Below are 11,889 nucleotides of genomic sequence, written 5' to 3'. Positions count from 1 at the left end.
TAAGAATTTGTTCTTATTAACTGACTTGCCTAGTTAAATAAAGGTAAAATAAAAATAATGTTTTCATGAGGAAACAGTGCTGCAGAATAAACATTGAACAAAGGTCAGATTGGAGTGTTTGTCCTGGCTTCCAGTCCAAGGCAGCAATTTGCCCTTTACGCAGCAACCTGGAAACTCAACATGTCACACAAATGCAAATAAAAACAGAATAAAGCTGATTACTTGTTATATCACTGTGTAAATTGAGGTAAATACCTTTAAAGTAGGCTATTTGAATTTACTCCTTGATTATGAAGGCAACTTCCGAATGCAAAACAACCAGTCATTCAACAACGTATATTGTATGATTAGTAGAAGTAAATCAATCTCCATGTCATACCACGCATTGTCCCTCGTCTCCCCCCTCCGCGGTGACGTCACTAGTCGGACGAGTGGATTGTGGTGGAGGAAGCTTGTGCTAGAGGGGGAGAGAACTAGCAAGCAGCGAGTGGAATAGCTGGGCCAGAGAGAGGAATCGTTCTGAGAAACCGAACAAAATACGTGAATTTAGTTTTGTTGCGCTTTTGATCACGACTCGGTTGGTTTGTGAAAAGGTTTTCTGTTTCTTCCCCAGTGTGTGTGGCTCTCCAGTCCCCGTTGCCCGTTCTTGTTGGAGTGAACACCAAGGTAAGGACAATTTTCAACTGAACGTAAAGTTGGTGTGGTAGACCGGGCTTGATGTTTGTGGCGTGAACTATAGGCTTATAGCAGCTGTGTTTTCTTTTCACAAATGTAGTAATGCAAACTATGACACGTCAGTGGGTACAAACATACAAAGTAGCCTATCCATTGTTTGGTACAAGGCCTACTAGACGTGGACAATATCCATGGACCATGTTGTCTGTTCACTAGAGTAGACCGCCACTTTCTGATTCTTTAGGGCACTGTCTTTGTGTCCACACTCCACAGTTGATGGGCTATATGTGCGTTATTACAGGGTTCCAGGAAAATATGGTTAAAATACAAATGTAATGTTTTCCTTTTACATTAAAGAATGCACTTATTATATTAAGTAGGCTCGAATATGTTATTATGCTACAATAAACCGAGTAGCCTAGCCTTCGACTCATTCATTAACGTCTCTTGTGCTTCCACTGTTTGAAACCGTCGTGTTTGGTTTACATCGTAGGCTATCTGTTTTCTTTAAATCATTCTAATTGCTTCCCAGTTTTTCCCTTTGTTTCAATTTGTTTTGTGCTTAAATCAATTGGGGAATTGCTAAATGCTATCCCATAGCCTATTGGCTTGTTCCACAATGGGTCTACAATCCTAAAATCAAATTCCCGCACACAGCTCATATTCGTTGGGATGAGTATTGTTAGCCTATTGTATCGCAGGTTGTTACATTGTTGCTTTAACAGCTGCGCTTAGATGGACATTTAAACACTCTTCATAGCACACTTTTTTTCACACATTGCAGAAAGTGATGTTTTTTTACCAGAATAAAAGAGCTTCACATTGTAGGCTACTGTAGCCGACAGGGTTTACATACAGTAGCCTGTTTTGCAGTCTGGCAGAGCAGTTCATGAACTGCTCTCACCCACCCACAGCCCAGACAAAAGAGCAATGACAGCAATGTGTAAGTAAATCCCATTAGAATCCACCATGGTGTGTCCAATCTTTTGTCTACTACAGTTTAAAAACTGTCATTCAGCCCAAGGCTGATTTGTGATATTTATGAAAACTAATGTGCGGTTTCATAGCCTGAAATACACATGGTTTTGAGTAGCCTAATGTAGCTTCCAGTTTTTATCCACTCCCTTTGCAACACCTACACCCCACAGTTCTCTTATGTTATTTCTTCCATTAGGCTTCCGGATGTGTGAAGTGGTTCCAGCTGAGAGATACTGTACTTTACAGTCAGGCCCTAATCCTATTTTACTCACATTATACTGCAAATGTCGCATAAATGCCAGAACTAACACATTTCGCTCCTAGATGTGGACAATAGCATGAACATGTTCTAGTGATTAAGAGACCTGTATGGAAACTGAGTTCATCAGTGTTCTTCTCCTTATCAGATAGTTTTATGTGATGCCGGATTAAGGTACTGCAGGCTATCTGGGACAGTCAGACAGTACGGACGCTCAGGGGTAAGGTGTAGTTTCAGGCCGCACCTACAGCGCCGCCACACCCCTGTGTTAAGGTAGGTCACCATGGCAACCCCATTTTTATGGTACACGGTTTGCTGCCGTTGTTGCAATGACAGGTATGTATGTGGAATGCAGGGTTTGGCGTTCTTTGTAGTCCTGTTATTAAATTTGGGAGGGGACCAGTTTGATTTTGGCATTATGTAAACTACTGTGACTGAGGAAGGGCAAGCCATTCCGCTGCTCTGTGTGGCCTGCACTTGTGTTTTTGGTTGGGGTGAAACGTGGCCTAAAGGACAGAAGTCAGAAACTACCACAGAGTCTTCTCAGCACACAACCATTACCCTCAATCCACGCCTAAAATGATCAACGACTCACCAAGCTCTTGATTAGTTGAAGGGGTGTGTTAGTGCCGGGTTAAAGGGAGACTTCGGGATTTTGTCAACGAGGCCCTTTATCTACTTCCACAGAGTCAGGTGAACTCGTGGATAGCATTTTTTATTTCTTTGTGTCCAGTATGAAGGAAGTTATAGGTAGTTTCGCGAGTCAATGTTAACTAGTGTTAGCTCAGTGACTGGAAGTTTACGGGTGTCTGCTAGCGTGCACGTGAAACTACCTCTTCTTTCGTATACTGGACACAGAGACAAAAATGCTATCCACCAGTTCACCTGACATCTGGGGGAGTAGATAAAGGGCCTCATTGACAAAATCCCAAAGTATCCCTTTAAAACTTACAATACAGAAACAGATTGAGCAACACTGCTGTACTACCTGATTGGAAATCAAGGTGCTAAATCATTTAGTGCTGACAGTAGAAATCATTAGTTTGTTAGCGAGACCGAACAGTAGCCTAGCCCAGTTTGGTTTTCTATTGCTGACTCAACTGTTTAAGAAAGGCCGACACAACAGTCTTAAACTCAATCACGTCAGGTCTGATAAAGGGGATACCTAGTCAGTTGCACAGCTGAATGCATTCAACCGAAATGTGTCTTCATCATTTAACCCAACCCACCTTAATCGACGTCCACGTCATGTGCGTCCGGTGAAACGAAAGACTTTCTGGATAAAGGCGTCCGCATGCTTCCCATACGAAACAGTTCGTTAGAGTTCATGCATATATTACGACATTTTGTGACGTTTTTGTTCAGACTTTGATGAGGGTTTTTTCGGCTTTTTGGGAACACACATTTTTTTCTGGAGATAGATTTCGGCTTTGAACTTTAGTTTATGCCCCTTCATCGGTGATTGGTCAACAGTAGGGATTCTTCAATAAAGACTTTGTCATTCAACCAGAGACGACTCGTTTTCATGCACATTTTTCATTTAAAAAATAGATATAAAATTGTGCAAATAAGATCTCATCAGCAAAAACTTAACTCAAATCTGTCAATAATTATCTTAGATTAATTCAGACTATTTTGAGGAAGTCTACTGGCTACGGTGTCTCAAAATGGACAAACAGCACTATTGCCCCTTATTTTAGTTTTTCAAGGGAAGGTGTTTCAAGGGAGTATGTGAGCACCCTCGTTCGGTTCGGCTGGGCGTCAGCCAAACTGAAGCATGCTGACGCCTTAAACCTGCTTTGTAATATCACACCAACTATGGGACAGTGTTCTTTCTTAAATAGCCAGAACATTTAGGCCTAATGCTATCACAACCCACCATCCTACTGAGCTCTGGAATTTGTTGTGTACACACTGTGCCCCTTCAGTGCCATTATCTGATTTTACACAAAAGAGCTGTATGGAGCTCCCACTTGCTCTGTGTGTTTGTAGAGAGGGTGTATTGACCTCACTGTGAGAGAAACCACTATTTGTCCCTTGACGACATGGGCTCTTTCAGGCTCCTAGACATATAAACCTCTAATGCGGCGGTCTCCAAGTCCGAGCTACCGGATTTTTTAAATATAGGCTACATGCAATGGTAAAGAAACCTCATCTGTTGTGCTTGTTAGAGAGAAAATCAACGAGCTCCACATCAGAAGCCATGTTGGAAAACCACTGCATCACAACACAACTGATTTGGTAGCAAAGTAGCCGATGCTGAAAATATCTTTCTATGACCTCTTTCTCCCACTGAAACATGTTAATCTTCCCAAAAGGGGAGGACTAGATGGGCACAGACTCAGATGAATGGATCATCAGCAGACATAGAGAGAGATTATTTCATACGGGCAGATAGAGAGATGGGAGCCCAATGGTTCTCATTGTTATTCTCCCTCTAGTCATTGTGGTAATCTGGAGCATGGCAGTCAGAGCAGGGCAGCTGTTAACCGTGGCAGCAGATACAGTAATAATGGCACTGAACACACTGTGACCCAGGAAGAGAAAGAGGATTTGTTGTGCCATTGAGAAGACAAGACACAGGGACGGCAATCAACAGTGGTGTTAGTGTGTTTTGTTCTGTATGCCATATCGATCTGTGCACACACACATCGCAAGCCTAATGATAACATAGTGAGAGCAAACGTTGAAGAGATTCATGTCATTATAGGCACCCAATACATGATCTCATAAGAACCGTCCCTTCAAGCTTGGAGCTCTTTAAGAGTTCTCCGGACACAGACAGTTCCAGGAGTCTTTGGCTGAACCTTCTAATTCTGCCCTCTCATCAATTATGGTTTCACAGCCTTCACCTTTCCTCTATTTCATTACACAGTGTACCAGCTCTCCCTCTTCGTCTCTCTTTGTTGCTCACTCACTCTCCCTGGCTCGCTCTCTCACTCATTCTCCCATTAATGATTTTAAGCTGTTTATCTAACTTCTGTCTCAATGTCTCACTCCCATCCTTCACTCCCTATTTGGCCTCTCTCTCAGAGAGAGGTTCACCTGAACCTCCAATGGCCTTGTGTCACCACTAGGCACCCAGCCTAATCCTGTTCTGGGATGCATATATGGACAGAGAGGGGGACAGATAGAGGGAATGGGATTGATATAGGGAGGGGGAGATGGCACTGGTATGTCTCTCACTACCTATCCACAACCCCTGCCCCCAGCCCCTTAAAATAGGCCCTTAAAAAGACCGACCTCCCTTGGATGGTGGAGGACAGGGAAAAGAAATTGAGCATGCTTGGGGGTCACTGAAAAAAATCTGTTAACTTGGTGCATCATGAAGACATTACATACAGACAGTATACAGACTGTCAGTGTGTAAGTCCAAGAGCTTTAGAAACTCCACAGGGGTGGGACGGGGGGAAGGATTTCACACCACCACCACTCTCCCTATTTGTCCCCCTCGAACTGATGTCACCACCTCCTCTCCACCCCCTGACAGACAAGAAGCCATTAATTCATAAACACCCTCAGAAGTGCTCGTTAAAGAGTAATTAAGGGTCGAAAGCACTCCCGTGCCCTCTCCCAGTTTGCATGGCTGGCTTCGAATTACCCCGGTGAAAATTGCCACTTTGGGCCGTGGAGCAAGACGGAGCTAGCAGCGAAACCCAACACTCCCTGAGAGAGAAAGAAAGAAAGAGTCATCAATTCAGGACCTCCACACACACACAGTTAAGTAATCGCTGCATCAAGGTCTGGATTTACTTGGCTTGCTATCTAGTCACAGGAAATACAGTGGGTGGCGGGATTCTGTGTGTGTGCACTTGCCACCCTAGGTGCAGCCTGATTGTAGGGCTGCCGAGTGGCGCAGCGGTCTAAGGTACTGCATCTCAGTGCTTGAGGCGTCACTACAGACACCCTGGTTCGAATCCAGGGTGTCTGGAGAGGAGGTGGTGATTGGGAGTCCCATAGGGCAGCGCATAATTGGCCCAGCGTCGTCCGGGTTTGGCCGGTGTAGGCCGTCATTGTAAATAAGAATTTGTTCTTAACCGACTTGCCTCGTTAAATAAAGGTTAAAAAAATGACAAAAAAAAACATGTGAGCTAAAACTGAAATACAAAGACAACATCATTTAGTTCCGTGCAACTTGTGCACTCTCCCTGACAACTCGTGCCAGTGCCGTTCTGTGAAAGTTGTGAAAAACATCCTTTCAACTTGAACACTGGGGTACTAGTGTGACTCCCCCCAGAGGCAGCAGTCATATGCTGCTGCAAGCTTAAAGCAGCCAGTCACAAAGAGAAGGCAGGTTGCCAGAAGTAGCATGGAGCTGTGATTTTCCCCCTCTGCCTCCTGGCTTCAGTCATGTTCAGATAACAACCCAGATCCCCCGTGTGTTCTGAGGAGAGGTCAAACCCTCAAGGAGCTGGACCACCATTACGGAGCGAGGGGGAAGACCGAGTGAAGGGTAAAGAGATGGGGGGGGGGAGAGAGACAGGGGAAAGATGATGGAGGGTACAAGGAATGGAAAAGGTCATGCTAAAGGAGGGAGGATAGAGGACAAGGTCCTTGAAATTTAAATAGCGAGGGAAGGGAGGGACGGTCCATGAACACAGCAGTAACTGGTAGAAGAGGGATGTTTGTCAATTTGTTTTAGTTAGTAGATATGTTGGAAGGCCCTTCATGCTCTAAGTGGACATTGCAATCCTCTCTTTCTCTCTCTCTCATACACACACACACACACACACACACACACACACACACACACACACACACACACACACACACACGTGTTGTGATATTTTAATGGATATGCTGCAGGACATCAGTTTGGCTCAGTCCCAAAATGATGGAGAATGCTTTCATGAGTGGCTCACACCTGTCCAACTGCCTCTCTGTCTCTGGGGGTGCAAATGGCATTTCTCCTCTCATGAAAAGGGAGAGTTTTTTTTCTCTCCTCTTCTCTTCTTACCTCCCCATTACTGTGTTGGATGTGATCCTCTGTCCCGCTGGCTGTGTATGGATCACATAGCCATAACCCTGATGATGAGACAGCTGTCAGGGTTAGACGTGGCTGCTATACCCTATCCCTGACCCTTACCCCTCTCCAGTAAGACTGGTAGAACTACCCTATAGCACTACAATACACAGTATTCAAATACTTAAAAAATAATAGAGCCCCTAATGATTTCCACCAACAGGAACTGGACTTCTTACAGATTCAAATGTCTCCCTCACGTCATTGCATGCTCTGCAGCTTAGGGCTGATGGGTAATGTTTGGAGGAAGTCGTGACCGAACTACCCGACCACCCATCACTCTATCTACACAGCATGCCTGGAGCTGTGATGGGTTATTTATATAAAGGTAGACTCGGCGACATGACATAGATGCAGAAAGTAAATGGCGTAGTCGGTCAATTTCCACAACAACTGAAAGCTGTTTCTCTGCTGTTTTGGTGCCCTTGCTACCACACTATGAATAGCGTGAAGCAAACCCATCCACATGCGCAGATACTGTGTGAGAGCGAAGTCTGGCGTCTCACTCATCTCAATATCTGCGGTGTTGTTTCGTGGAGTTTACCTTTTAACTTCAACAGTGAATTAATCAATCAAGTAATATGAAAAGCCTTCTGTGTTGGGAGTGTCCACCTGCAGAGTTCATAGTGGATGAAAAGGATTCCTTATTTATCACATTTCCTCTTCGTTGGTCTCAATGGGTTTGTGTCAAACGCCCCTTACACCCTTTCTTCCCTCTATTGGTGTTACGAATCCCGCCGAGGATGGTGCCTCTTCCTGTTCGGGCGGCGCTTGGCGGTCGTCGTCTCCGGTCTACTAGCTGCCACCGATCCCCTTTTCTGTTTTCATTTAGGTTTGTCTAATTGGTATCACCTGTTTTGTGTTTAGGGTAGGGGGTTATTTAAACCCAGTTGGCCCGCCAACTTTTGTGCGGGCTTGTTTATTCTGTTTGTTGTGGTGGTGTTTTTTGTATAGTGGATTCGGTCCTATTTATGTTGGACAGTATTTTGACGCGCCCGTTGTTTGTGTGGCGTAGCCGCTTCAGAGATTATTTCTGGGTGAAATAATAAATTTCCACTTGATCATTATTTCCCTGCTCTCTGCACCTGACTCCTTCATTTTCACCATCGGAATTGTGACAATTGGTATGCCTCTATAGCCTAACAAGCTGCTGTGTGCTGCAGTGTAAATTTACACACTTTGCGTACACACTCACACATGTTGAGGATGCACTATGAAACCACTATTTATGAGATGGATGGCTTAAGAGTGACAGGTTCCTCGGGATTACCAGGGCCAAACAAATACACAGTGGACACACAGATGCCTGTTGAATGTGGCTGTTCAGTGTTTTGTGTGACAGGGTTTCTGTGGAAGGAGACATCACCACTCTGCCTGGTAATACAAAACATAGAAACAGCATGCCATTTTCAGGGGAAATCTGTTTCATGGGGTGTTATTCTGTGACAACTTGTTATAGTGTAATGCCAGAAGTTTGTCCTGACCAAAGAATGTCAAGCTCGACAGACACACACACACACACACACACACAGGTTGATGCAGCAAGTCGTGACATTTATTTATTTTGTCCTGGTCCAGAGATGTTCCACCACACACAGACTGCTTCCGTTTCTCTCTCTGATTGTGCGTCAGACTTACTCCCTGGGTCTGAGGGCATTGTCACAACGTCAGAGCAGGGCTTGTGTATATATAACACACACACGCTTGGGCAAGGCAAGCAGGACAGCAGTGACTCACCCCCAGCACATACTCGCTGCTCACCAGGCCAAAGGCCATGACAGACTCACTCACCCACTCACTCACTCACTCACTCAAAGAGATCTCTTCAATCAAATCAAAAATAAATCAAATGTTATTTGTCACATGCGCTGAATACAACAGATCTAGACCTTACAGTGAAATGCTTACTTACAACCAACAATGCTTTAAGAAGTTTTAAAAAAAGTGTTAAGTAAAAAATGGAAAATAAAATAAACAAATAATTAAACAGCAGAGGTAAAATAACAATAGTGAGGCTATATATAGGGGGTACAGAGTCAATTTGTGGGGGCACCGGTTTGTCGAGGTACTTGAGGTAATACTGTATGTACATGTAGGTAGAGTAAAAGTGTCTGCATAGATAATACACACAGCGTAGCAGCGGCATAAAAGAGGTGTCTGGGTAGCCCTTTGATTAGCTGTTCAGTAGGCTTATGGCTTGGGGTAGAAGCTGTTAAGAAGTCTTTTGGACTTAGACTTGGCGCCCCGGTACCGCTTGCTGTGCGGTAGCACAGGGACTATGGTCTGCTTGAAACATGTTGGTATTACAGACTCAGTCAGGGACAAGTTGAAAATGTCAGTGAAGACACTTGCCATTTGGTCAGCGCATGCTTTGAGTACATGTCCTGGTAATCTGTCTGTCTGAATGTTGACCTGTTTAAAGGTCTTACTCACATCGGCTATGGAGAGCGTGATCACACAGTTGTCCGGAACAGCTGATGCTCTCATGCATGTTTCAGTGTTACTTGCATCGACACGAGCATAGAAGTAAATTTGCTCGTCTGTTAGGCTCGTGTCACTGGGCAGCTCGCGGCTGTGCTTCCCTTTTGTAGTGTGTAATAGTTTGCAAGCCCTGCCACATCCGACGAGCGTCAGAGCCGGCGTAGTACGATTCTATTTTTGCCTGTTTGATGGTTCGTCGGAGGGCATAGCGGGATTTCTTAAGCTTCTGGTTTAGAATCCCACTCCTTGAAAGCGGCAGCTCTACCCTTTAGCTCAGTGCAGATGTTGCCTATAATCCATGGCTTCTGGTTGGGGTACGTACAGTCACTGTGGGGACGAAGTCATCGATGCACTTATTGATAAAGCCAGTGACTGATGTGGTGTACTCCTCAATACCATCGGAAGAATCCCGGAACATATTCCAGTCTGTGCTAGCAAAACAGTCCTGTAACTTAGCATCTGCTTCATCTGACCACTTTCTTGTTGACTGAGTCACTGGCGCTTCCTGCTTTAGTTTTTGCTTGTAAGCAGAAATCAGGAGAATAGAATTATGGTCAGATTTGCCAAATGGAGGGCGAGGGAGAGGTTTGTATGCATCTCTGTGTGTGGAGTAAAGGTGGTCCAGAGTGTTTTGCCCTCTGGTTGCACATTTAACATGCTGGTAGAAATGAGGTAAAACGGATTGAAGTTTCCCTGCAAACCTTTCTAGGACACACGTTCCGTTAGCGGAACCCCTGACAACATTCCGCTGAAAAGGCAGCGCGGGAATTTTTTTTTATTTATTTTTTTATTTTTTATAAATATGTAACTTTCACACATTAACAAGTCCAATACAGCAAATGAAAGATAAACATCTTGTTAATCTACCCATCGTGTCCGATTAAAAAAAAAAATCTTTACAGCGAAAACACAACATATGATTATGTTAGATCACCGCCAAGTCCAAAAAACACACAGCCATTTTCCCAGCCAAAGATAGGAGTCACAAAAAGCAGAAATAGAGATAAAATGAATCACTAACCTTTGATGATCTTCATCAGATGACACTCATAGGACATCATGTTACACAATACATGTACGTTTTGTTTGAAAAATCTCAGTTTACATTGGCGCCATGTTCAGAAATGCCTCCAGAAATGCCTCATGTTCAGAGAGCCACATCAAATAACAGAAATACTCATCATAAACTTTGATGAAAGATACATGTTTTACATAGAATTAAAGATACACTTGTTCTTAATGCAACCGCTGTGTCAGATTTCAAAAAAACATTACGGATAAAGCAAACCATGTAATAATCTGAGACGGCGCTCAGATAGAAACAACATTTCTCCGCCATGTTGGAGTCAACAGAAATACGAAATTACATGATAAATATTCCCTTACCTTTGATGATCTTCATCAGAATGCACTCCTAGGAATCCTAGTTCCACAATAAATTGTTGGTTTGTTCGATAATGTCCATTATTTATGTCCAAGTAGCTACTTTTGTTAGCACGTTTAGTACGCATATCCAAAACGCTCGTGCAAGTCCAGGCGAACTTCGGACGAAAACTTCAAAAAGTTATATTACAGGTCGAATAAACTTGTCAAACTAACTATAGAATCAATCTTTAGGATGTTGTTATCATGAATATTAAATAACGTTCCAACCGGAGAATTCCTTTGTGTCCATAGAAGTAATGGAACGCAAGTCGATATCATGTGGAATGCGCGTGACCAGGACCTGGCACTCTGCCAGACCACTGACTCGAACAGCTCCCATTCGGCTCAACATCACAGTAGAAGCTTCATTCAACGTTCTACAGACTGTTGACATCTAGTGGAAGGCGTAGGAAGTGCAAACAGATCCATATCCCACTGGGATTTCAATAGGCGATGAGTTGAAAATCGACCAGCCTCAGAATTCTCACTTCCTGTTAGGATTTTTTCTCAGGTGTTTGCCTGCCATATGAGTTCTGTTATACTCACAGACATCATTCAAACAGTTTTAGAAACTTCAGAGTGTTTTATATCCAATAGTAATAATAATATGCATATATTAGCATCTGGGACAGAGTAGGAGGCAGTTCACTCTGCTTGCTGCCCCCTATCCCTAAAAAGTTAAAGTCCCTGGCTACTAGGAGCGCCGCGTCTGGTTGAGCGTTTTCCTGTTTGCTTATGGCCGTATACAAGAACAAATTCTTATTTACAATGACGGCCTTCCCCGGCCAAACCTGGACGCCGCTGGGCCAATTGTGCGCTGCCCTATGGGACTCCCAATCACGGCCGAATGTGATACAGCCTGGATTCGAACCAGGGACTCTTGCACTGACATGCAGTGCCTTAGACCGCTGTGTCTGTGTGTGTGTTAACTATTTAATTGTACTAAAATGCTTAAAAGGCCGCTAAATATTATAAGTATCGTGTCGTTTTTTCTTTACCAAGGAAAATATCGGAAATCGGTATCGGCCAAAAATGTCATATCGGTGCA

General features: G+C 43.9%; 1 protein-coding gene across 2 annotated transcripts in view; it reads left to right on the top strand.

The window, feature by feature from the left end:
- Positions 1-413: 413 nt before the first annotated feature.
- The window catches only part of LOC139538629 (cytoplasmic protein NCK2-like), a 52,161-nt gene continuing 40,685 nt past the window's right edge, over positions 414-11,889 (top strand). Inside the window, exon 1 of one of the 2 annotated variants that reach the window (XM_071340895.1) lies at positions 414-666. The gene's annotated coding sequence lies outside the window, so the exon portion shown is untranslated. The remainder of the gene's footprint in view (positions 667-11,889) is intronic. The other variant, XM_071340896.1, reaches the window with a different exon arrangement.

Source organism: Salvelinus alpinus, chromosome 14, assembly GCF_045679555.1.
Source record: "Salvelinus alpinus chromosome 14, SLU_Salpinus.1, whole genome shotgun sequence".
Lineage (NCBI taxonomy): Eukaryota > Metazoa > Chordata > Actinopteri > Salmoniformes > Salmonidae > Salvelinus > Salvelinus alpinus.
This window is presented reverse-complemented; position numbering and strand designations above follow the sequence as displayed.